This window comes from Pleurodeles waltl, chromosome 7 (genome assembly GCF_031143425.1).
Source record: "Pleurodeles waltl isolate 20211129_DDA chromosome 7, aPleWal1.hap1.20221129, whole genome shotgun sequence".
NCBI lineage: Eukaryota > Metazoa > Chordata > Amphibia > Caudata > Salamandridae > Pleurodeles > Pleurodeles waltl.
The window spans coordinates 1,310,965,234-1,310,990,821 of NC_090446.1; the positions used below are offsets into that span (position 1 = coordinate 1,310,965,234).

Sequence of the window (25,588 nt, forward strand, 5' to 3'; positions counted from 1 at the left end):
GCTTTTATCCTTTGACCACTGAAAGAGATGATACTTTTCTACCTCGATATCCATTTTTAGACATAAGACTGTATGACCTAAAAACCAGTTTGGTATAAATTCAACTTTAACTGAAATTTGTGAAGTTGCCAGAAAATGTCTATTCTGGGTGCAGGCTGATGACATTTGGACAAACAAGTGTAAAGTTTATTTTAGAAATGGGGTCTCTAGTTGGCAGTCAATTTACACACTGTCCAAGGAGGGCCCCTCATTCTAGTCACGGTAAGGGAGATAAACAGCGCAGATAACCCCTGCTTGCCCTCTTGCTAGCTTGGCACAAACAGTCAGGCTTATTTCAGAGGCAATGTAGAAAGTATTTGTACAAACACACACAGTAGCACAGTGAAAACACCACAAAAGAACTCCACACCAGTTTAGAAAACAAGCCAATATTTATCTCACTCAAACAAGACCAAAACGACAAAAATCTAACATACACAAGCAAAGATATGAATTTTTAAAGTAAAAAGAGTCTGAATCGATAGAAATCAATGGATGTGTTATTTTAGCACAAAGTACTGGCATGAGTAAAAAAATAAAGCTGCACGAGTGAGCGTGCATCTGAAAATCAAGTGATGCATAGATTCCTTACTCCCAAGTGAGGGCGTGTTTCGATTCTTTCTCCGCCAGGCAAGCAATGCATTGATTCTTTCCTCACAAGGAAGGGATGTGTCAATTTTTGGACAAGCAGCCTCTGGTCCACGCAGTGATGTTGAAGATTATGACACCAAGGGTAGCTGCATGGAGAAATCCAACATGCAGTGCAAAGGGTCCGCTTTAGGGACAGGCACTGCATCAATTCTCCACCGATGGGCCAGCGGTGCCTCGAATTTTCAGCCACAGGTCAGGTGCTGCATCGATTTTTCTGACGGCCACACAGAGGTGCATGGATTTTCCCATGCAGGTTACCAGCTTCCACTTCTAAGGTCCCAGGGACTGGATTTGGCAGCACTTAGCAAGTCAGGACTAAAAAACAACTTCACCAAAAGATTTTTTTTTTTTAAATGTGAGTTCAGAGACTCAGACTCCGTACATCTATCTGCTTCCAATTGGAAACTGCACTTAAAAGATATTTCTGCAGTCTAAAATTCACCAAAATATTAGAACAAGGCTTGGTGTGTAAAGGGGATGATTTTGACAGACTGATGGATCCTCAAAAGTTCCTGGTAGAATATGTGACTTTACAGTTTTCTCTGGTACATCGATTTTCATAATAATCTTGTTTAGATTTAAGCTTTTCCAGTTCCTTTGACACTACTGAGACTTCAATTTTTACTACTGCTTGGGAATCTGCTACATCATTGGTATCCACATTGTACATGAAGGGGTTGTTTGAGGTGGTTGTTTTGTGAATCAAACTGAGGAGTGTTTTAGGGAACTCTTTACTTGTTCACTGATGTCCTCCTGGTTTTTGAGGACCCCATTGATTTTGTGCTGTAGTGAAAGAGGTAGGTTCACCGACTGCAGATTAGCTTTTTTTTAGCTGGTCTGATGATCACATCCCCAGTATCTCTTACTTTATATGTTAACCCTCTAGGATCTCATACTGGTTAGTTCTCCAGGTTCCAGCATTGTATTGTCATTGAGACAGGAGGTGACTTATTAAACCTTAATTAGAATTATAGGTCTGGCTCCTAAAGGGAGGCTGTGTATTGGTATGAGAAGAATATTTTTCCTGTGGATTGCCTTTTTGCTGTATATGCATTTGCATTTCTTTCTCTCTTGGTAGTGAGTGCCCTGGCTTTTGCTCTTGATCTAATTGATGCCTGTTGTTTTATTTTTCATTTACTAGGCTGGAATCAGTATTTTAAAAAGATTGTCTCCACAAGTCCTGGTTCATCTGTATTAAAAAAAGTATTTGTCTCTTTTATTACTGTGCTGCTAAAAGATGGATGTTTAGCTGTTTTCTTTTGCTAACCTGGGCCAGCAGTTTTACCTCCGAGTTGTGCTCCTCCCTCTTTTGCCTTTTTACTTCTCAAGTCAGGTTTGCTTTCTGGTAAATGTCCATGCAACACAGACCAATCCCTGGGCACTCCCCAGCAATTAACTCCAATGTTTTGGAAAAAGTCTTCTTGCTGCTTAATTACAAATATTTGGAAATCTCCAAATTAGTTTTGTTGGTATTTCTTTCTTTACATAAATCAAATTTTCAGTACCTGTACAAGATCTTTCACAACACTGGCCAACATGTGATTCATCGCTGGACAGTTCTTCTCCAACTGACTTCCTCAGGGCTTGAAAAGGTAACACTATTTTAGAAAATAAAGATAAAACCACGGTCCTTCACCTAAGATACTACAAGCCCGGAGATACAAGTGTATTCTAGTGAGGAACTATAAATACTATATATTAGTGAGGTGAAATAACCATGCACTTAGATATCAAATAAAATCAATCAAGTATGGTACAAAAATCAGGTTGCCACAATATATCTGCTATTTAAAAAGTCTCTTGTGTATTTTATGTATGAACTTCATACATAAAAGACACAAGAGACTTTTTAAAGGCAATAGCAGATATATTGTGGCAACCTGATTTTTTCTTAGTAACCATAGAGGTGGTGTCATTGCGTCAATTCGTCATGAAATTGGTCTGTATGCCCTAGAATACTTTTTGAAACAAAGAAACATAAAAGAAACAAATCATTCATTGATGCTGATAGAGATGGTGAAAATGTGTCTCGAAAACAATGTTTTCCTATTTAATCGTCAAGTATATATGCAAAAACAAGGTACAGCTATGGGAAACTCATTATCTCCAAACTATGCAAACCTTACTATGGGATGGTGGGAACGAGAAATAGCATGACAAGATCAACATCTGGAATATGTGAATAGGATTGTCTTGTGGCTTTGGTATATTGATGATCTTTTCATAATATGGAATGGATCTAAGGAAGACTTCACACCATATTTTCAATTACTTAATGATAACATCTATGGTCTTCAATTTACCTTTCACATCAGCTCAACACAAATACATTTTCTAGATATTAAAGTATATGTGGAAAATAATCAATTGCATACACCGTTGTTTAGGAAAGAAACATCTACGAATAGCATTACATGGGACAAGCTTTCACCCTACACCACTATTAAGAAGCATTCCATATGGGGAATTTCTGAGAACTAGAAGAAATTGTTCTAATGATGCAGAAATTGATACACAATTCAGCAATGTTAAACAACAATTCCTCAAGAGAGGATACCCTAAAGTGAATTTAGAATTGGGAGCATTAAAAGCAAAAAAGAGAAGTCGTCAGCAAATTTTGTTTGATAATAAAGTCAAGATCCCTGAGAAACAAGAGGAAAATGAGGGACTGCAACTAATATTAACATACAGTAAAGAAAGTAGGACAATTGAAAACATTTTCAAAAGATATTGGAAGATTTTAAGGAGTGATCAAGACTTGAAACAAATAATTGGAACAAGACCACAAATAACTTATAGGAGATCAAAATCTTTAAAAGACATGTTTTTCAGAAGTCACTATGTAGAACATCCTAAGACAAACTGGTTAAAGAAAAGTGTAACTGGGTTCTATAAATGTAACGAGTGCAAAGCATGTCAAATTGTGAAAAACATGAACTCTTTTTTTGGATTACAAAGGAAGAGAAGTACAGATTGTACAAAGATTGGCTTGCAATAGCAATTTGTGGTATATATGATCCAATGTGAATGTGGACTTCAATATGTGGGTAGCACAATCTGCCCACTGAAGAAGAGAATACTGGAACATATAGAGCAATTCAATATCAATATCAAAGTTATGCAGTGGCTAGACACCATAATAAATGCCACACCACAGATTGAAACGTATATAATTTTTTGGTTTGGCACAAGTAAATAATAATGAACGTGGGGGAAATAGAACATTACTGTTGAGACAACTTGAAAGCAAGTATATCATTCGACTCTGTACAAAAATCCCATTTGGGTTAAACGTGGATGAATAACTTTTTGTACATTTATAATGAACCAACTATACCAACAATGAATAGTTGAGGGGATTAGTACAATATTGAACTGAATGATTATCAAAAATTATTGGATCATTTGTGAGCAATTGCTAAGTTTTCCATCAATTGGAAAATAATCATTATGGAATAAACACTTAATTTAACGTAAGAACAGATATGTTTGAATCTGATATGAAGGATTGATAGTTATTATGTTTACATAATCAGTTTCCTTGTTCAAGGTGATGATGAAATGTATTCTGTAAAGGCACTTAGCTGACATTTAATGATTAATAATTGTTGTAATCGGTGATAAGCAGCAATGAAAGATCTGAAATTATTTATATTTTTCTATTTATATGAGATAACATCATAAGCAATATATGGTTTGATAATCGAGTAAGATAAGATCGTTGACAATCCTATCCTCAAAAAATGAAAAATGATAAGAATATAAAAAGAAATACCTTTATATAAAAATATGGAAGTAGGTATATTTATAACATTCTCATGATGAAAATTTAGCGATTGCAAACATGGAGGTAACATATTTAAAATGCAGAAAATAACATTGGTTATAAGTCTCATTGATATAGAAGTAATTATTGTAATGTAATTTGATTTTTTATTGGACATTCTTTCAACTTTAGGATTCTAATTTGAGTGATATTTTTCATTTTATTTTTTAAATTTCACTTTCAGATATGCTTTTGTGTAATGTCAAACTATCATAACCAGAATGCAATGGGGCGGCAACAATGACATCACACTATTTAAGGGTGGTATGAAAAAAACTCATTTACCGTGAGCAAGATTCAAGTGGAGTTGAAACGCATTGGTGGTTGCTATTCTTATCAATAAATCTGCCTAAAGGAACCTTGGAGTGCGGTAAATTACTTTTGGACACAGTATTTTATATATATATAAATATATATATATATATATATATATATATATATATATATATACAAATTCTAATTCTTTTTTTAATGTTATTGAATAGGTGTAGGGAATATATAGAAATTAAAGTATGGACTAAAATTGCTCGTGATCAAGGGAGCTTTGACTCCCGAAACGCGTTGGGTGATTTTTTGTATGTGCCGAAATAAATTGATTTACAAGAAGACATCGAGTGACAGAGGCGTTTTTCCTAAAGGAGGAAATAGAAGGATTAATATTTATGGGGTTCGCGACCCTGGGGGTGGACTTATGCGATTGTGTGAGGAATATTGTAAACGGATGAAGAGTCGGCGTCCACCCCCGAGTGGATTTTCAGGCACGCGTAAGGACTGTAATGAGGTGCCAGACAATGAAGAGTGAAGTCTAAGAGGAATTGTGACACGGCCCATGGAGAAATTTAATGCAGTGCCTAACACGAACACGTTAGGTTGCAAGTGACAAACATTTGGATCATAGGAGGCAGAAGCGGAATAAAAACATTCGGCAGCAGTCAACCTTGGAATGGCCCGTATTTGACATAAAAGTAGCAGGGAGAACATTGGTCGGAGGACGGATGGGACCATTGCTAAGTTAAAAACGGGTGAGTCCACTCTACTGTACTTTATTTTATGTGATCACACTATATAAGGATCACAAGCTTCATTCTGGAGGGCAAAATTGAATAATCAATAGGTGGCAACGGAGCACCAAGATAAGAGATTATTGTGGTGCAGATGTCCTGTATTAAATAATTTAATATGGCAACAGAGAAGGAAATACTACGGCGTGCAGCAGCAGAACAGCTGTTTGACAATATTGGTAAAAAAGAGTTTGATTTTTAACGAAAGTACGGATATAAATCCTGGAAGGATGAATAAAAGTCAAAAGGCACTATGGGATATAATATGGAAATATTTAAAAAAAAGAACAATCTAAATGGTGGGAAGCAGTGACACTACAGAAATATATTGACAGTGGACGAAATCTATAGTCACCATTGTAGTACGGATATGTTGAAAATACTGGTGAAATATGCATGGAAGGAACAAGATAAATTAAATGTAGAAATTGAAAAAATTACTAAAGAATTGAGAGAAAGAAATTCTAGTGAAGAATTTGAAATAGAAATGGAGAAAATAAATGAGAAATTACAGAAAGCTGAGGAAATTTTGAAAGTGAAGAAGCAACAGAAATTCATGAGAGATCTGAAGGATTATGAGAAGAGACAGATTCTTACGTTTGGAAGGAAATATGAGGTGGGTAGAAATAAATCAAGGGAAACATTTATTACTGCTCAGTTCTCCAGAGAATTAAAAACAGTAGAGGAAAGAGAAAAAATACAAATGGATGGAGGAAAAGAGATAAGAGAAAGTGAAGATAGTGAGAGTGATGTATCGACACAGTGTGAGAGTGGTGGAGTAAAAGTCAATATTTGGAAGGAATTCGACCTGATAGCCCAAGGGAGATCAATGGGACAAGCAGGAAGAGGAAGAGACTTTCATCAAGGAAGAGGCAGAGGAAGAGGAGGAAAAAGAGGGTTAGGAGTGTCAAAAGAAAATCCTACAGGAATGCAAACAAGAGGCCAAATGACAACGAAGTAATGGAAAAAATGACAGTAATTAATCTCTCGAATAGGTGTATATCTGATTCTTAAAGATAAGTTTTAGCATTGGGATTATCTTTTTGCCCGGTGACGCAGTTTAAATGTACTCAGAGTAGAATTGATTTATTTCAATTCACTAGGAAACTGAAATTAAAGAAATGGTTTGGAACGAAAGTACATAATCAAAGGGTGCATATGGAATGTATGCTTTCGAATTTAGAGATTTATGATATAGAAATGTTGCATACTATGTGTGAATTGAATGAAATCATTGAAGCAAATCCTGATCCTATTTTGAATTTGGTGCAATTGGACATTGATATAGGGGAAAGATGCCCAAGTAATTTTAAACTGAAATCAACATTCTCCCTGTCTGTTAATTGTGATGCAATTAATGTTTTTGAAAAAGGTATAAAAAAGAAACGAAGAGATTAAGATATGTGAAAAGGTAGAAATATGATAATTTGCAGCTAAGACATAGGAAAGCGATTGAATCATTACAGAAGGATAAAATCATTATAATAAAGAAATCTGATAAGGGTGGAAATGTAGTAATACTATCTAGAGAGAAGTATATTTGAGATAGTTGCAACACAAGAACCATTATTCTATTTCGAGTAGAGATGAAATGAAGGATCTGAAGAGGAAGGTGTTTGAGAAATTGGATGAATAGAGAGATCAGGGACTCATTGAATGGGAGGAATATCAATTCCTCAAAGTCGAATTTCCCAAGATAGCGGCAATTTACTTCCTACCGAAAGCGCACAAAAATGCTGATGATCCTTCTGGTAGGCCTATAGTACTATCAGTAGGGAGTCTTTATGAGAATATTTCAAAATATGTAGATTTCTTTCTACGTCCTTTTCTAGAAACACTACCTTCAACATTAAGGACACTAGCGGTTTTTTTAAGGATAATTGATGGAATTATTTGGGAAGAAGATTACCTTCTAATGAGTCTGGATGTATACACATGTATACCTCATGACCAAGGTATTAAAGCATTAAGATACTGTTTGAGAGCATGGTCCCTGTCGTATCTATTACACACTGAGATGTTGTTGGAAATGGTTTGAAATACAGTATATCGACAATGCCAGGGGACTGTGATGGGCACTTGCTTTGCTCCCAGCTATGCGGGTTTGCACCTGGGTTGGTGGGAGGAACACATGGTCAGGGACATCACTGGTTTTGAAGACCAGGCAGCTCTCTGGGTGAGATATATAGATTATATTTTTTGTGTCTGGAAAGGGAGTAAGGAATCTGCCTTGAAATTTGTAACAACATTGAATGATAATTCTTTTAATTTGAAAATTAGCAACTAAATACATCATTTGGAGCTGATATTCTTGGATGTGAAAGTAAGTGTGATTAATAACAAGCTAGAGTGTGAGCTATTTAGAAAAGATACGGCTGGAAACAGCCTACTTCATGCTACTAGCAATCACCCTAAGAACTTAATCCAGAATGTTCCTTATGGGGAATTAATTAGGGCAAGGAGGAACTGTAGTCTGGACACTACTTTTGATAAAGAAGCATGCATTATGATTAAAAGATTTAGAGAAAGAGGATATTCAGAGAGTAGTATAGAAAAGGCATTGAAGAAAGTTAAACCAATTAAAAGGGGAGATTTATTGGTAACTAAATTCAAGACTGATAAGCAAGATAACAAACAAATGAGATTCATTACAACGTATCATAACAAAACAGGAGAAATAAGAAAGTTGTTTAATAAATATTTTCCAGCATTGAAAACAGATAAGAATTTAGCAAAGGTGATTAAAGATTATCGCACATTTACTTTTAGGAGAAGTAGATCCCTAAAGAACACATTAAGTCAATACTTGATACCAGCAATGGAAAAGAAAAATCCTATTCAAGGTTTTTTTATCTGTGGATAATATGTAAAGCATGTAAACATAGTGAAAATTGTAAAGTAATAAAATTAACATGGAATATAAATCCATTTAAAATTAGGAAACATGTAACATGCCATTCAGACTATTGTATATACACCTTGAAATGACCCTGTAATAAAGTTTATATAAGAAAAGAGTATTAGAACACATGACAGCAGTTAAAAATGAGGATAAGTCATATCCGGTAGCTAGACATTTTAAAGAACATCATGGCAATAATGCAAATTAATTCAATTTTGTGGTACTGGATAAAATCATGTTGAATATACAAAGGAGGAAATAGAACATTATAGTTAAGGAAACTGGAATCCCGGTTAATAATTGACTGTAACACCATGGAACCTGAAGGATTAAATAAGGATGAGGAATTAGCCATACACTTGATGTATTAAAGGATAAATGTATTAATGTTGTCAGGAAATTATGCACAATGTAGTGATAAAAAATTGGATATGTATTATGAATTTTAAAGAGAAGATTTGTTCACAATTTGGTTTTAATAAGAGGTGTTTATTTTTTGTTTTATAGAGAAGAAGAAAAATATGAACGGTGATTGGAAATGCAGAGGAGCTACTATATAATATAGAAAACATTTGATGATGATAAAATTGAATACTGCATTTCCTGATTTTCTGCACGACTTGAGCTTGATTACTCTGAAATATGTATTGAATAGGAGTAAAAGTAACTACAAGGTTTCTTGCTTTAGAGATGAATATATGTTTTTCATGGGAATGCTTGAACTGTAATTGCCCACTTGGGTTAGGCTTACCAATATTAATAAGTTGGTTAGGAATAGACGGTAATGCTAAAACGATTTGTGTTGGATAAAAGGCTTGAAATTGATGTTAAATGGGAGGTAAAAAAATCCATAAAATTAGTAATGTGAATAGCATACCGTTGTGATTACAGGCAGCATTTGAGAACATTTTGTGTATGTGGAAACCTTGTGTTGATAAAAGTTATAATGATTGATAATAAGTATAGTAAATGTGTTCGAAAGTATGGGTTAACAGACTATATGAGATAATTGACGTTTTGAAAATTAAAAATATGTGAAGTATGAATATGTTTGCTTAACGGTAAGAAAAACATGTTTAAAGATGGCCGTCATATTTTGAATAAGGGTGTAGACCGTTTTTTTATGTTACTGAATAGGTGTAGGGAATATATAGAAATTAAAGTATGGACTAAAATCGCTCTTGATCAAGGGAGCTTTGACTCCCAAAACCCGTTGGGTGATTTTTTGTATGTGCCGAAATACATTTATTTGCAAGAAGACATCGAGTGACAGAGGAGTTTTTCCTAAAGGAGAAAATAGAAGGATTAATATATATATATATATATATATATATATAAATTCTAAACAACTTATATAGCTATTACATTTTAAGGTAAGTTTTTCTTTTTTTATGTTTTAGTAGTTTTGAATTTTTTTATATATATATATATATATATATATATATATATATATATATATAGATTTATATATATAAATTCTAAACAACTTATATATATATTAAATTCTAAACAGCTAATAAACCATAAAAAAGAAAAACGTTCCTTAAAATTCATTATTCAGGCAAAATCGTTTTGGAGATATTAGTTGTTCAGTACTTCAATGTAGAGACATTTTAGTTGTTTAGCAGTAGTGGTTTAGGCAAGTAGTTGTTTAGGACCTAATTGTTCAGGATTTTCCCCTCTGCATTGCTCCTTGTATGAGCCACACTGAAGTACAGAGACGGCCCGACTCCTTCAGACTTGGAATGGTAGGGCACTCTTAGTAAAGTCTGTGGGCCAAAGGCACATGTTTACCTAGACTACTAGATGAAAGACTTTATTTTAACATTGGTTCGAGGTGCCTACTGCGTGCTCCATCATTCCATAGGGCAGTTCTTCAGTCCTAAGTGTGTTCCTCGTTAACAGCCCAAGATTGTTCACAGCATTATTATATCTCTGCCCGCCAAGGCACGCACACATCTTTGTCTGCATTCATGTACGGCTAAGAGTTACAATGCATGTATCTTTTCATACAAGCTTGCTATGTCCTCGGGCACGCTCAGAACGCGGCGCAGCCGTGCATTGTGCAGCCACCCGCCATTTTCCGCTTGTCAAGGAATGATATGTTCAAACACGGCCATACGTGTTTTTCTCCCCACCTGTAAGCACCCAACACCTCACTTCTTTCTTACATCGGTATTTTCTTTCTTTTGTTACAAATCAACGGCGATCAGCAAGACCGCTACCTTGGCCATGTTGAAGCGGGTGCACCAGGACGCGCCGAGTCACTAGGCGCCGGGGCTCGACATCCCTCCAGCCACCCGGGGCGGTTGAAGCAATGACTTACTCACATGAATGTATTGCAGTTCAACCACATTTCAAAGATAAATATGTTGTACAACCCTCTCATCTAACCAAGGTGACTACCATAATGCCCCCAGTCCTGTCCCCAGCTCACCATCTACTCAATACCATCTTAATTTAGCATTAACAATAAACATGACTTGGTTTTATATAGTGCTTCAGGCCGCACTGCTGACATTTCTAACTGCTCTAAAATAACTTGCTAATACCTGGTTTGATGCTACTCGCTTACCATCCTTGGAAGTATGCAAGTTGGCCTTGCTAAGATACACATATGTGATCTGTAGGTCACACCAAATAGAAGTGTTGCATGTTAACTCACTGAGCCATCTTGTTAGCATATCTGAGGGCTGTCTGTACTTACCATGGATCTAGTGTTACTGAAGAAGGTCGCAGACTAAAGAACAGGAGGAAATGGAGGCAGAAGGAAAATACTGTAAAAGAGAAAGGGAACAGATTATATGTGAAAGGATATCATAAAGCTGGTGGGTTGTGGAAGGAGTGTAGGAATGAAGAAAAGTAAAATACAATCTCAAAGGAAGAAAAGAAATAGGGATAAAGTTGGGGGGAGGTTTGAGAGCAAATAGGCAGGGAGGTAGGTAGGGATGAAAGAGTTTCATTCTGCTTGGTGTCTGCCTTCCTGTTCACGTCTTAAGAGTTAAGCACAATTCCCTAAAAGTCCTTTTGCTAGTTTTGTTGTCAGAGCTGCGGAGTATTATCTTAGAATTTTAGCCACCTGTTTTCTATTTGTCTGGGGCTTTAGTCAGTGCCACATATAAAGTAGTGATGTCACTTTCAATAGTGTAATGTGTTGGAATTATTGCGATTCGGTATTTATAAGGGGCATGTTAAGGGCATCCGTTCTTAATAGCAACTTACAGGGGAATTTATAAATGTTTTGCAGCTGGAATGCATTTGCAAAACATTTGCAGTTTTGCAAATGGTAAGGGGTCCTCAAGGGACTCCTACCCCTCTGTGAATGTGGGTGCAAACATTTTATAGGCGCAGGCACCGGTCCCAAAGACCACTGCCTACTCTTAAAAAATTAAACACAAAAACGTTTTAGTTTTCTTTTTGAAACACATAGGTGGTCATTACAACCCTGGCGGTCGGTGTTAAAGAGGCGGTAAGACCACCAACAGGCCGGCGGTAATAAAAATGGAATTACGACTGTGGCGGAAACCGCCAACATAGACAGCCACTTTAACACTCCGACCGCCACGGCGGTACAAACAAACAGCTTGGCGGTCACCGCCAACAGACAGGCGAAGGACAATGTACCGCCCACAGTATCACAACCTACCAATCCGCCACCTTTTCCAGGGCGGATTCACCGCGGACAAAAACACGGCGGAAACAGGACTTTGAAGGGAAAACGCTCACCTCTACACACCCCCACGAGGAATCCGGACGCCATGGAACCCGAACTCCACATCCTCCCAGCCCTTATCTTCTTGCTCCTCTACCAGGAGCACGAATGCCGGCGGGGAAGACCACGGTGAGCACTGCACCTACGACAACAGGAGGAGGGAAAAAACAGGGACACACGCAATACGCAACACCCCCACCCTCACCCACGACAACACACACTAATACAGCATGATACATTACAGTTACAGCTTCCAAGCCCCCCGGAAGAATGCAAAGACAAAAGGAAATTAGTGAAACCATTGTAATATATTAAACTCCAGTACGCAAATATATATATATATATACACTATAAACAAAATATACACCAAGATTAGTAGTCCTGGTAGTGCTCCATTGAAGTCCGTGGAACAATGGGCCCACACGGTATGGGCGAGGCCCCACTCAATCCCCAAAATGATGGAGAGAACACTGCAGGGGCATCAGATAGCAATAAAACAGGCACCTCAGGGGGAAGGGAAAGGGGGGGCACCTCAGTCGGTTGAGTTCATGACGCCAAATCCACTGTTCCATCCTGGGGAGTGTAAAGCCACAGTCTCTCGAGTCTCTACAGTGGGTGGTTTGCCCACTGTTCCATCCTGGGGAGTGCAAAGCCACAGTCTCTCAAGTCTCTCCAGTGGGTGGTTTGCACACTGTTCAATCCCGGGGAGTGCAAAGCCACAGTCTCTCAAGTCTCTCTAGTGGGTGATTTGCCCACTGCTTGGTCCTAGGGAGTGCAAAGCCACAGTCTCTCAAGTCTCTCTAGTGGGTGGGTTGCCCACCGCTTTATCCTGGGGAGTGCAAAGCCACAGTCTTACAAGTCTTTACAGTGGGTGGTTTGCCCACTGCTGCATCCTGGGAAGTGCAAAGCCACAGTCTCTCAAGTCTCTACAGTGGGTGGTTTGCCCACAGTTCAATCCTGAGGAGTGCAAAGCCACAGTCTCTCAAGTCTCTACAGTGGGTGGTTTGCCCACTGTTCCATCCTGGGGAGTACAAAGCCACAGTCTCTCAAGTCTCTCCAGTGGGTGGTGTGCCCACTGCTGCGTGCTGGGGAGTGCAAAGCCACAGTCTCTCAAGTCTCTCTAGTGGGTGGTTTGCCCACTGCTGCATCCTGGTGAGTGCAAAGCCACAGTCTCTCAAGTCTCTACAGTGGGTGGTTTGCTCACAGTTCAATCCTGGGGAGTGCAAAGCCACAGTCTCTCAAGTGGATAACAGTTTTCCACTGGTTCTGGAGGGGGCTTTGTGCCCAGAGTGCTTCATCCTGCCAAGGACAGAGGTAGTGGATGCCTTTCTCCACTGGTTCTGGAGGGGGCCTGGTGGCCAGAGTGCTTCATCCTGTCAAGGACAGAGGTAGTGGATGCCTTTCTCCACTGGTTCTGGAAGGGGCTTTGTGCCCAGAGTGCTTCATCCTGCTCATGACGGACTCAGTAGTGTCAGTGCCCTTGGCGCTGATGGGCCAGCGTTGCTTGTTGCAGCGGTGCCCTGTTCAGCGGTGCTTGTGGCTGCGGTGCCCTGTTCAGCGCTGCTTGTGGCGGCGGTGCCCTGTTCAGCAGTGCTTGTGGCGGTGGTGCCCTGTTCAGCGGTGCTTGTGGCAGAGGGCTCCTTTGCAGTGACTCAGCTGCTGGTGGTCCTGTCTGGCCCAGCGGGGCTGGTGCTGGCGGTCCTGTCTGGCTCAGCGGGGCTGGTGCTGCCGGTCCTGTCCTGGGCAGCAGGGCTGGTGCTGGCGGTGGCCTCCTGGGCGGCGGGGAAGACCACAGTGAGTACTGCACCTATGACACAGGGGACGGGGGAGGGAAAAAACAGGGACACACACACGCAACATGCAAAACCCCACCCCCACCCTCACCCACGACAACACACACACTAATACAGCATGACACATAACAGTTACACCCCCCAAACAACCCGGAAGAATGCAAAGACAAACGGAAATGAGTGAAACCATTGTAATATATTAAACTCCAGTTCGCAAAAAAATATATATACACTATAAACAAAACATACACGAAGATTAGTAGTCCAGGTAGTGCTCCATTGAAGTCCGTGGAACACTGGGCCCACACTGTATGGGCGAGGCCCAGACTCAATCCCCGAAATGACAGAGAGAACACTGCAGGGGCATCGGATAGCAATAAAACAGGCACCTCAGGGGGAAGGAAAAGGGGGGGCACCTCAGCCGGTTGAGTGTACGATGCCAAATCCAAGAGGGGGCCACATGCCCACTGTTCCATCCTGGGGAGTACAAAGCCACAGTCTCTCGAGTCTCTACAGTGGGTGGTTTGCCCACTGTTCCATCCTGGGGAGTGCAAAGCCACAGTCCCTCGAGTCTCTACAGTGGGTGGTTTGCCCACTGTTCCATCCTGGGGAGTGCAAAGCCACAGTCTCTCGAGTCTCTCCAGTGGGTGATTTGCCCACTGTTCAATCCCGGGGAGTGCAAAGCCACAGTCTCTCAAATCTCTCTAGTGGGTGATTTACCCACTGCTTGGTCCTGGGGAGTGCAAAGCCACAGTCTCTCAAGTCTCTCTAGTGGGTGGGTTGCCCACTGCTTTATCCTGGGGAGTGCAAAGCCACAGTCTCACAAGTCTTTACAGTGGGTGGTTTGCCGACTGCTGCATCCTGGGGAGTGCAAAGCCACAGTCTCTCAAGTCTCTACAGTGGGTGGTTTGCCCACAGTTCAATCATGGGGAGTGCAAAGCCACAGTCTCTCAAGTCGCTACAGTGGGTGGTTTGCCCACTGTTCCATCCTGGGGAGTGCAAAGCCACAGTCTCTCAAGTCTCTCCAGTGGATGGTTTGCACACTCTTCAATCCTGGGGAGTGCAAAGCCACAGTCTCTCAAGTCTCTCTAGTGGGTGATTTGCCCACTGCTTGGTCCTGGGGAGTGCAAAGCCACAGTCTCTCAAGTCTCTCTAGTGGGTGGGTTGCCCACCGCTTTATCCTGGGGAGTGCAAAGCCACAGTCTCACAAGTCTTTACAGTGGATGGTTTGCCCACTGCTGAGTCCTGGGGAGTGCAAAGCCACAGTCTCTCAAGTCTCTACAGTGGGTGGTTTGCCCACAGTTCAATCCTTGGGAGTGCAAAGCCACAGTCTTTCAAGTCTCTACAGTGGGTGGGTTGCCCACTGTTCCATCCTGGGGAGTGCAAAGCCACAGTCTCTCAAGTCTCTCCAGTGGGTGATTTGCCCACTGTTCAATCCTGGGGAGTGCAAAGCCACAGTCTCGCAAGTCTTTACAGTGGGTGGTTTGCCCACTGTGCATTATGGGGAGTGCAAAGCCACAGTCTCTCAAGTCTCTCCAGTGGGTGGTTTGCACACTGTTGACTCCTGGGGTCTTTACAGTGGGTGGGAGTGCAAAGCCACAGTCTCTCAAGTCTCTCCAGTAGGTGGTTTGCACACTGTCCAATCCTGGGGAGTGCAAAGCCACAGTCTCTCAAGTCTCTACAGTGGGTGGTTTGCCCACTGTTCCATCCTGGGGAGTACAAAGCCACAGTCTCTCAAGTCTCTCCAGTGGGTGGTTTGCCCACTGCTGCGACCTGGGGAGTGCAAAGCCACAGTCTCTCAAGTCTCTCTAGTGGGTGGTTTGCCCACTGCTGCATCCTGGGGAGTGCAAAGCCACAGTCTCTCAAGTCCCTGCAGTGGGTGGTTTGCTCACAGTTCAATCCTGGGGAGTGCAAAGCCACAGTCTCATAAGTCTTTTCAGTGGGTGGTTTGCCCACTGCTTTATCCTGGGGAGTGCAATGCCACAGTCTCTCAAGTGGATAACAGTTTTCCACTGGTTCTGGAGGGGGCTTTGTGCCCAGAGTGCTTCATCCTGCCAAGGACAGAGGTAGTGGATGCCTTTCTCCACTGGTTCTGGAGGGGGCCTGGTGCCCAGGGTGCTTCATCCTGCCAAGGACAGAGGTAGTGGATGCCTTTCTCCACTGGTTCTGGAAGGGGCTTTGTGCCCAGAGTGCTTCATCCTGCTCATGATGGACTCAGTAGCATCAGTGCCCTTGGCGCTCATGGGCCAGCTTTGCTTGTTGCAGCGGTGCCCTGTTCAGCGGTGCTTGTGGCTGCGGTGCCCTGTTCAGCGCTGCTTGTGGCGGCGGTGCCCTGTTCAGCAGTGCTTGTGGCGGTGGTGCCCTGTTCAGCGGTGCTTGTGGCGGAGGGCTCCTTTGCAGTGACTCAGCTGCTGGCGGTCCTGTCTGGCTCAGCGGGGCTGGTGCTGGTGGTCCTTCATGGCCCAGCGGGGCTGGTGCTGGCGGTCCTGCCTGGCTCAGCGGGGCTGGTGCTGCCGGTCCTGTCCTGGGCAGCAGGGCTGGTGCTGGCGGTGGCCTCCTGGGCGGCGGGGAAGACCACGGTGAGTACTGCACCTATGACACAGGGGACGGGGGAGGAAAAAAACAGGGACACACACACGCAACATGCAACACCCCACCCTCACCCACGACAACAAACACACTAATACAGCATGACACATAACAGTTACACCCCTAAGCCCCCCGGAAGAATGCAAAGACAAACGGAAATGAGTGAAACCATTGTAATATATTAAACTCCAGTACGCAAAAAAATATATTTACACTATGAACAAAACATACATGAAGATTAGTAGTCCAGGTAGTGCTCCATTGAAGCCCGTGGAACACTGGGCCCACACTGTATGGGCGAGGCCCAGACTCAATCCCCGAAATGACAGAGAGAACACTGCAGGGGCATCAGATAGCAATAAAACAGGCACCTCAGGGGGAAGGGAAAGGGGGGGCACCTCAGCTGGTTGAGTGTACGACGCCAAATCCAAGAGGGGGCCACATGCCCACTGTTCCATCCTGGGGAGTGCAAAGCCACAGTCTCTCGAGTCTCTACAGTGGGTGGTTTGCCCACTGTTCCATCCTGGGGAGTGCAAAGCCACAGTCTCTCAAGACTCTCCAGTGGGTGGTTTGCCCACTGTTCAATCCTGGGGAGTGCAAAGCCACAGTCTCTCAAATCTCTCTAGTGGGTGATTTACCCACTGCTTGGTCCTGGGGAGTGCAAAGCCACAGTCTCTCAAGTCTCTCTAGTGGGTGGGTTGCCCACTGCTTTATCCTGGGGAGTGCAAAGCCACAGTCTCACACGTCTTTACAGTGGGTGGTTTGCCCACTGCTGCATCCTGGGGAGTGGAAAGCCACAGTCTCTGAAGTCTCTACAGTGGGTGGTTTGCCCACAGTTCAATCCTGGGGAGTGCAAAGCCACAGTCTCTCAAGTCGCTACAGTGGGTGGTTTGCCCACTGTTCCATCCTGGGGAGTGCAAAGCCACAGTCTCTCAAGTCTCTCCAGTGGATGGTTTGCACACTCTTCAATCCTGGGGAGTTCAAAGCCACAGTCTCTCAAGTCTCTCTAGTGGGTGATTTGCCCACTGCTTGGTCCTGGGGAGTGCAAAGCCACAGTCTCTCAAGTCTCTCTAGTGGGTGGGTTGCCCACCGCTTTATCCTGGGGAGTGCAAAGCCACAGTCTCACAAGTCTTTACAGTGGATGGTTTGCCCACTGCTGCATCCTGGGGAGTGCAAAGCCACAGTCTCTCAAGTCTCTACAGTGGGTGGTTTGCCCACAGTTCAATCCTTGGGAGTGCAAAGCAACAGTCTTTCAAGTCTCTACAGTGGGTGGGTTGCCCACTGTTCAATCCTGGGGAGTGCAAAGCCACAGTCTCGCAAGTCTTTACAGTGGGTGGTTTGCCCACTGCATCCTTGGGAGTGCAAAGCCACAGTCTCTCAAGTCTCTACAGTTGGAGGTTTGCCCACTGTTCCATTCTGTGGAGTGCAAAGCCACAGTCTCTCAAGTCTCTCCAGTGGGTGGTTTGCACACTGTTCAATCCTGGGGTCTTTACAGTGGGTTGGAGTGCAAAGCCACAGTCTCTCAAGTCTCTACAGTTGGAGGTTTGCCCACTGTTCCATTCTGTGGAGTGCAAAGCCACAGTCTCTCAAGTCTCTCCAGTGGGTGGTTTGCACACTGTTCAATCCTGGGGTCTTTACAGTGGGTTGGAGTGCAAAGCCACAGTCTCTCAAGTCTCTTCAGTGGGTGGTTTGCACACTGTCCAATCCTGGGGAGTGCAAAGCCGCAGTCTCTCAAGTCTCTCTAGATGGTGATTTGCCCACTGCTTGGTCCTGGGGTGTGCAAAGCCACAGTCTCTCAAGTCTCTCTAGTGGGTGGGTTGCCCACTGCTTTATCCTGAGGAGTGCAAAGCCACAGTCTCACAAGTCTTTACAGTGGGTGGTTTGCCCACTGCTGCATCCCGGGGAGTGCAAAGCCACAGTCTCTCAAGTCTCTACAGTGGGTGGTTTGCTCACAGTTCAATCCTGGGGAGTGCAAAGCCACAGTCTCACAAGTCTTTCCAGTGGGTGGTTTGCCCACTGCTTTATCCTGGGGAGTGCAAAGCCACAGTCTCTCAAGTGGATAACAGTTCTCCACTGGTTCTGGAGGGGGCTTTGTGCCCAGAGTGCTTCATCCTGCCAAGGAATGAGGCAGTGGATGTCATTCTCCACTGGTTCTGGAGGGGGCTTTGTGCCCAGAGTGCTTCATCCTGCCAAGGACAGACGTAGTGGATGCCTTTCTCCACTGGTTCTGGAGGGGGCCTGGAGCCCAGAGTGCTTCATCCTGCCAAGGACAGAGGTAGTGGATGTGATACTCCACTGGTTCCGGAGGGGGCTTTGTGCCCAGACTGCTTCATCCTGCCAAGGACTGAGGTAGTGGATGTCATTCTCCACTGGTTCTGGAGGGTGCTTTCTGCCCAGAGTGCTTCATCCTGCCAAGGACAGAGGTAGTGGATGCCTTTCTCCACTGGTTCTGGAGGGGGCCTGGTGCCCAGAGTGCTTCATCCTGCCAAGGACAGAGGTAGTGGATGCCTTTCTCCACTGGTTCTGGAAGGGGCTTTGTGCCCAGAGTGCTTCATCCTGCTCATGACGGACTCAGTAGCCTCAGTGCCCTTGGCGCTCATGGGCCAGCGTTGCTTGTTGCAGTGGTGCCATGTTCAGCGGTGCTTGTGGCTGCGGTGCCCTGTTCAGCGCTGCTTGTGGCGGCGGTGCCCTGTTCAGCGCTGCTTGTGGCGGCGGTGCCCTGTTCAGCAGTGCTTGTGGCAGTGGTGCCCTGTTCAGCGGTGCTTGTGGCGGAGGGCTCCTTTGCAGTGACTCAGCTGCTGGCGGTCCTGTCTGGCCCAGCGGGGCTGGTGCTGGCGGTCCTTCATGGCCCAGCGGGGCTGGTGCTGGCGGTCCTGTCTGGCTCAGCGGGGCTGGTGCTGCCGGTCCTGTCCTGGGCAGCAGGGCTGGTTCTGGTGGTGGCCTCCTGGGCGGCGGGGAAGACCACGGTGAGTACTGCACCTATGACACAGGGGACGGGGAAGGGAAAAACAGGGACACACACACACAACATGCAACACCCCACCCCCACCCTCACCCACGACAACACACACACTAATACAGCATGACACATAACAGTTATACCCCCCAAAACCCCCGGAAGAATGCAAAGACAAACGTAAATGAGTGAAACCATTGTAATATATTAAACTCCAGTTCGCAAAAAAATATATTTACACTATAAACAAAACATACATGAAGATTAGTAGTCCAGGTAGTTCTCCATTGAAGCCCGTGGAACACTGGGCCCACACTGTATGGGCGAGGCCCAGACTCAATCCCCGAAATGACAGAGAGAACACTGCAGGGGCATCAGATAACAATAAAACAGGCACCTCAGGGGGAACGGAAAGGGGGGGCACCTCAGCTGGTTGAGTGTACGATGCCAAATCCAAGAGGGGGCCACATGCCCACTGTTCCATCCTGGGGAGTGCAAAGCCACAGTCTCTTGAGTCTCTACAGTGGGTGGTTTGCCCACTGTTCCATCCTGGGGAGTGCAAAGCCACAGTCTCTCAAGACTCTCCAGTGGGTGGTTTGCCCACTGCTCAATCCTGGGGAGTGCAAAGCCACAGTCTCTCAAATCTCTCTAGTGGGTGATTTACCCACTGCTTGGTCCTGGGGAGTGCAAAGCCACAGTCTCTCAAGTCTCTCTAGTGGGTGGGTTGCCCACTGCTTTATCCTGGGGAGTGCAAAGCCACAGTCTCACAAGTCTTTACAGTGGGTGGTTTGCCCACTGCTGCATCCTGGGGAGTGCAAAGCCACAGTCTCTGAAGTCTCTACAGTGGGTGGTTTGCCCACAGTTCAATCCTGGGGAGTGCAAAGCCACAGTCTCTCAAGTCGCTACAGTGGGTGGTTTGCCCACTGTGTTAGGGTTTGTGCACAGCAAAGAGCATGTCCCCTCTCACTGCACTAGTGGGTTCTGTAATAGCTCCCTTTTAAACTTACTATTCAAACCCTTTCTTGTTATCTCACCTTCCCCCCCCCTTAGGCTTCTGTGTATGTTGTTTAATGTGCTGTTTTGTTTACACATTGGGCCTTGCTTTTACCAAGGCTTCTTTAAAACACTCCTCCCTAGGCCATGTGTTAATTCAACTCATTTGCATAATAACTGAAACTCTGCACACCTTTCAAGAACATGTGCAGCATGTGAGGACCACACCCAGCCCTTCAAACCACACCCAGCTCTGCTCACCTTTCAAGAACATGTGCAGCATGTGAGGACCACACCCAGCCCTTCAAACCACACCCAGCTCTTCGAACCACACCCAGCCCTGTCTATAAAAGGCAGCCCCGAGCCTCACCCAGTGCTTGTGCTCGTCTACCTCCCGCTTACCTGAGAACAGATCCCTCGGCGCTGGCACTCCTGCTCTCTACAGACTTTCATTGGCTTCAATGGGCGCAGCTGCTGGCTCTTCCTTCTTCTGGTTTCCGGTTCCTCCTTGCCTCAGCCTCTCTCCTACAAACAACCTGCAAAAGAGAAAGAAGACAAGGTTAGACTGATCAGTATCTCTTGCCAGCAACAAGTAAGTGCAAAACTTTTTATTACCTGAAGGAACTTTGACAACAATTTCTGGATTCGTGTGTGGACGGTTTGAAGCAAGATACCTTCCACGAACATTGTGATTCAGGCTCTTTGTTGCAAGAATACCTTGCGGAGCTTTGTGAAACAAACATTGTTTTTTTTTTATGGAACTTTTAAGAATCGAACAGTGGAAACCATTAACAGCAAGGCAAACAGTAAATCAAGGACTTGCACAAATTACATGCTGTATTTTGATGTAAAAGTACAGTATTTGTTTTCCAAAAGATTCTGGAGATATGGGAAAAGTGAGTCTGCTATTGGGAATTTAGGCTTTAGTTATATTAAGATGAATGTTTGATATTGGTAATTCTGATAACGGTATTTGTTTAATGTTTTAGAAGCTTTACAGTAATAGAAAGCACATCCCAGAGCAGTAACACATTCCAAACCTGGAAACTCGAGACCAGGATCCAAGAGGTACTTTTAGAAGAGAATTTCTAATAAATAAAGGGATAGTCAGGAACCCATTTAGGAATAGGTTGCACTTATCTGTTCTTTGTTTATGTTTCATTAGGCACCAGTTTCTACAGAAGTCAGAAAGGGCCGCATATTTGTGCAGCACTTCAACAGTGGAAACGCAAGAACGGTGTTGTCTCTCTTTTTTATTTTATCCACTTCCCCCCTACCCTTGAGCTTCTGTTCTTAGTGCACTGTGTTAAAAACTAGTGTGCTGGAACAAGCAGTTTCAGGGTGGGGTCGGATTGTCTTCAACCTCCATCAGAACTGAACAAGAACTCAGGTGAGCTGGGCTTTGACAGAAGCACAAGCCTTAAAAAAATTCAGTTCTGGTGGACGATGAATACCGGGGAAGAAATAGAGGGCATTGACGTCACGGATATGGCTCAGGCCCTAAATGAGGACTTGGCTCATAATGAATCAGTGTCTGGCATCTTACAACATATGCAAGAGGAAATAGAGAGATTAAAGATGGAGAATACCTCTTTAAAACAGGATTTAAGCAGGTATAAATTTAGGGGATCTCAGTGGAACACAGCTTTTACGCCTTTGTTTAAAACCACCTCAGAGACAGGGGCGCCATCAAAACATACAACTTTGCCTCCCCCAGTTGAGGTTACTGTTAATGTTCCTAATGCTGTGCCCTTAGCAGCACCTGAACGTTTTCATGGAGATAGTAACAAATTCCATGTTTTTATCCATCAATGTCAATTACACTTCGTTTGTAAGCCACAACAGTTCCCTACTGATGCTACGAAAGTGGCATTCGTCTTGTCTTATTTGGGTGGCACAGCAGCCAATTGGTCAATTCCTTTCGTGGATAGAGATGATCCCATCCTCCATAATTGGAATCAATTTAAACGTACCATGACCAGCCTTTTTGCAAAACACACTTTCATGCAGGCAAGTGATAATGAGCTTTTAAATCTTAAACAAGGTAACAAGGATTTATTGACCTATCTCACTAGTTTTAATCGTTTACTCACCGAGACACAGTGGCCAGAAGGAAAGCGTGTCTCCCTTTTTTATAAAGGTTTGAGAGACGAGTTAAAAGACGCGCTGGCTCATATCGTTGATTTGCCAGAAGACTATTCGGACTTTGTAGATTTAGTTGTGAAATTAGAACATAGACTAGGAGAAAGAAAGGGAGATAAATACAAACTGGAATCACGGTTAACTTTTATTAAACACGAGAAGAAAGACACAGATAATAAACTCCCTGAACCTGAGCCTATGCAAATAGGGACACTCAGAGGTCCACTCACATCAGAGGAAAAAGAAAGAAGGAGAAAACTTCAATTATGTTTATATTGTGGCAGGGCAGGTCACTTTGCCAGAGAATGTCCAGTAAAGCCTAAAACTCCACAAAAGGGTGCTGTTTCCTCCACCTCCTCAACTGAATCGGGAAGCGATTAAGCTCGACAAGGGGAGAGGTTACTTGTTCGAGAAAACATCTTAATCAAACCTCTAATGCTGCAGCCTTCATTGTACCGCACATACCTAGACATTTCATAATTCAGGTCGTTTTAATTGTTACTACCCAAGTGAGGCATTCTCTCCCTGTCCTACTGGACTCAGGCGCGACAGGAAATTTTGTGGATAATAAGTTAGCTGAAAACTTAGGACTTCCTATGTGCCTAAAGCCTTGTCCAGAAGCAGTATGTGCAGTGGATGGGTCAGAATTGACCTCTGGATTAATCACAAAACAAACAAGTCCACTTGTTATGGTCTGTCAGAACGGGCACACAGAGGTGATTAGCTTTGATCTGATAGATACTCCTAATTTTGGTTTGATTCTCGGGGTACCCTGGTTAACAACTCATAACCCAAAAATTGACTGGGTGAATAGAACTGTTACTTTGGATTCCTCTTTCTGTAGAACCAATTGCTATCAAGAAGCAGGTACAGAACAGAGCACAGTATTACACTGTGCTAGTGTTACACAAGATTAACCAAGTCTCCCTCCTGAATATTCTGACTTTAAAGACGTCTTTGATCCAGTAAAGGCTAGTGTGCTGCCCCCACATCGGTCTTATGACTGCCGTATAGATCTTATCCCAGGGGCCCCTTTACCTAATAACAGAGTATATGCTTTGACTGACGAAGAAACCAAATACTTAAGAACCTACCTAGATGACCTACTACAGTCTGGGCTCATCCGTCATTCCACATCTCCGGTATCATCTCCACTCTTTTTTATCCCGAAGCCGGATAAATCCCTGCGCGCGTGTATCGATTATAGAGGACTAAATAAGGCTACAATAAAGAATAAATATCCTCTTCCTCTAATACCTGTGTTGTTGGATCAATTAAGACATTCTACTGTATACACTAAACTAGATCTGCGGGGAGCTTACCACCTGGTCCGAGTAAAAGAGGGGGATGAGTGGAAGACAGCTTTCAAGACAAAGTTTGGTTTATTTGAGTACACAGTAATGCCCTTTGGGTTATGTAATGCCCCTGCGGCATTTCAGTTCTTTATAAATGAGGTCCTACACGAATTCCTGGACGTTTGTGTCATAGTATACATAGACGACATCCTCATTTACTCTAAGAACTCAGAAGAACATACCCAACATGTTCGTGCAGTATTATCAAAGTTAAAAGAAAATCATCTTTTTGCTAAGTTAGAAAAGTGTACTTTTAATGTCAGCAAGGTGGACTTTTTTGGATACTGCCTGTCACCTCAAGGAATAACTATGGATGTAAAGAAAATCAGTGCTATTGCTGATTGGCCAGAACCGTCCTCTGTAAAAGATATTCAGAAATTTCTGGGTTTCGCCAATTTTTATAGGAGGTTTATTGCACATTTTGCAGACATTGCGGCCCCAATAGCTACCTTGTTGCGGAAAGGGCAACGATTTCTTTGGACTGATGAGGCGGCACACGCCTTTCAACTCCTAAAACAAAAGTTCACTTCAGCCCCAATTCTGAAACATCCTGATCCTGACTTGCCCTTTTTTGTTGAAGCGGATGCTTCACAAGTAGCTTTAGGAGGAGTTCTCTCTCAACGAGATATAGTAGATGGCCAGTTACATCCTATAGCCTTCTATTCCAAAAAGTTATTACCAGCTGAACAAAATTACACTGTGGCTGAAAGGGAACTACTAGCTATCAAAGTAGCCTTTTCAGAATGGAGGCATCATTTAATGGGAGCCAAGTACCCAGTTACAATCTTTTCTGACCATAAGAACCTACAGTTTTTTGGATCACTTAAAGCACTAACACCACGTCAGATGCGCTGGTTAATTTTTTTTAGCACATTTGACTTTGTTATAACCTATAGACCAGGTGCACAACAAATTCAATCTGATGTGTTATCTAGATACGGACATACCTCAGACATGAAACAAGATAAAATAGGAGAACCCATTATTCCTCCCCAAAAGTTTTTGGCACCAGTACAACAGAAGGATTTCATCACAGATCTATATAATGCACACATGCAAATAGCACCTCAGGATTGGTTAAAGGATTCCCATAACACAATACAACGAGGTTTATTGTATCACGACAACATGCTGTTAGTGCCCACCTCTGAATTACAAACACAGGTGATAATTTGGCATCACGCCTCACCGTTGGCAGGTCATCCTGGTTGGGTAAAAACCCTGGAAAATGTGCAAAAACACTTTTGGTGGGACACTATAAGAAAGGACATTAAGCAATTTGTCACTACCTGTCCAATTTGTGCAAGACATAAATCTTCTCATAAGGCCCCTGACGGCTTGTTAATACCAATGCCAACACCCAAGCAACCTTGGCACACTGTGAGCGTAGACTTTATTGTAGGCTTACCACCTGTAAAATCCTTCACAACAGTGTTGGTTATAGTGGATTTTTTATCTAAAATGGCACATTTTGTACCATTACGGAAATTACCCACGGCGGCAGAATTTGCCGATATTTTTATAAGGGAAATTGTGCGTTTACATGGTTTGCCAAGCAAAGTGGTGTCA

At 43.3% G+C, this 25,588-nt stretch overlaps 1 long non-coding RNA gene across 1 annotated transcript in view; it reads left to right on the plus strand.

The window, feature by feature from the left end:
• LOC138246231 (uncharacterized) overlaps positions 1 to 9,610 on the plus strand; it is a 57,402-nt gene extending 47,792 nt beyond the window's left edge. Inside the window, exon 3 of the long non-coding RNA XR_011194253.1 lies at positions 8,987 to 9,610. This is a non-coding gene — a long non-coding RNA (uncharacterized lncRNA). The remainder of the gene's footprint in view (positions 1 to 8,986) is intronic.
• Positions 9,611 to 25,588: the final 15,978 nt, after the last annotated feature.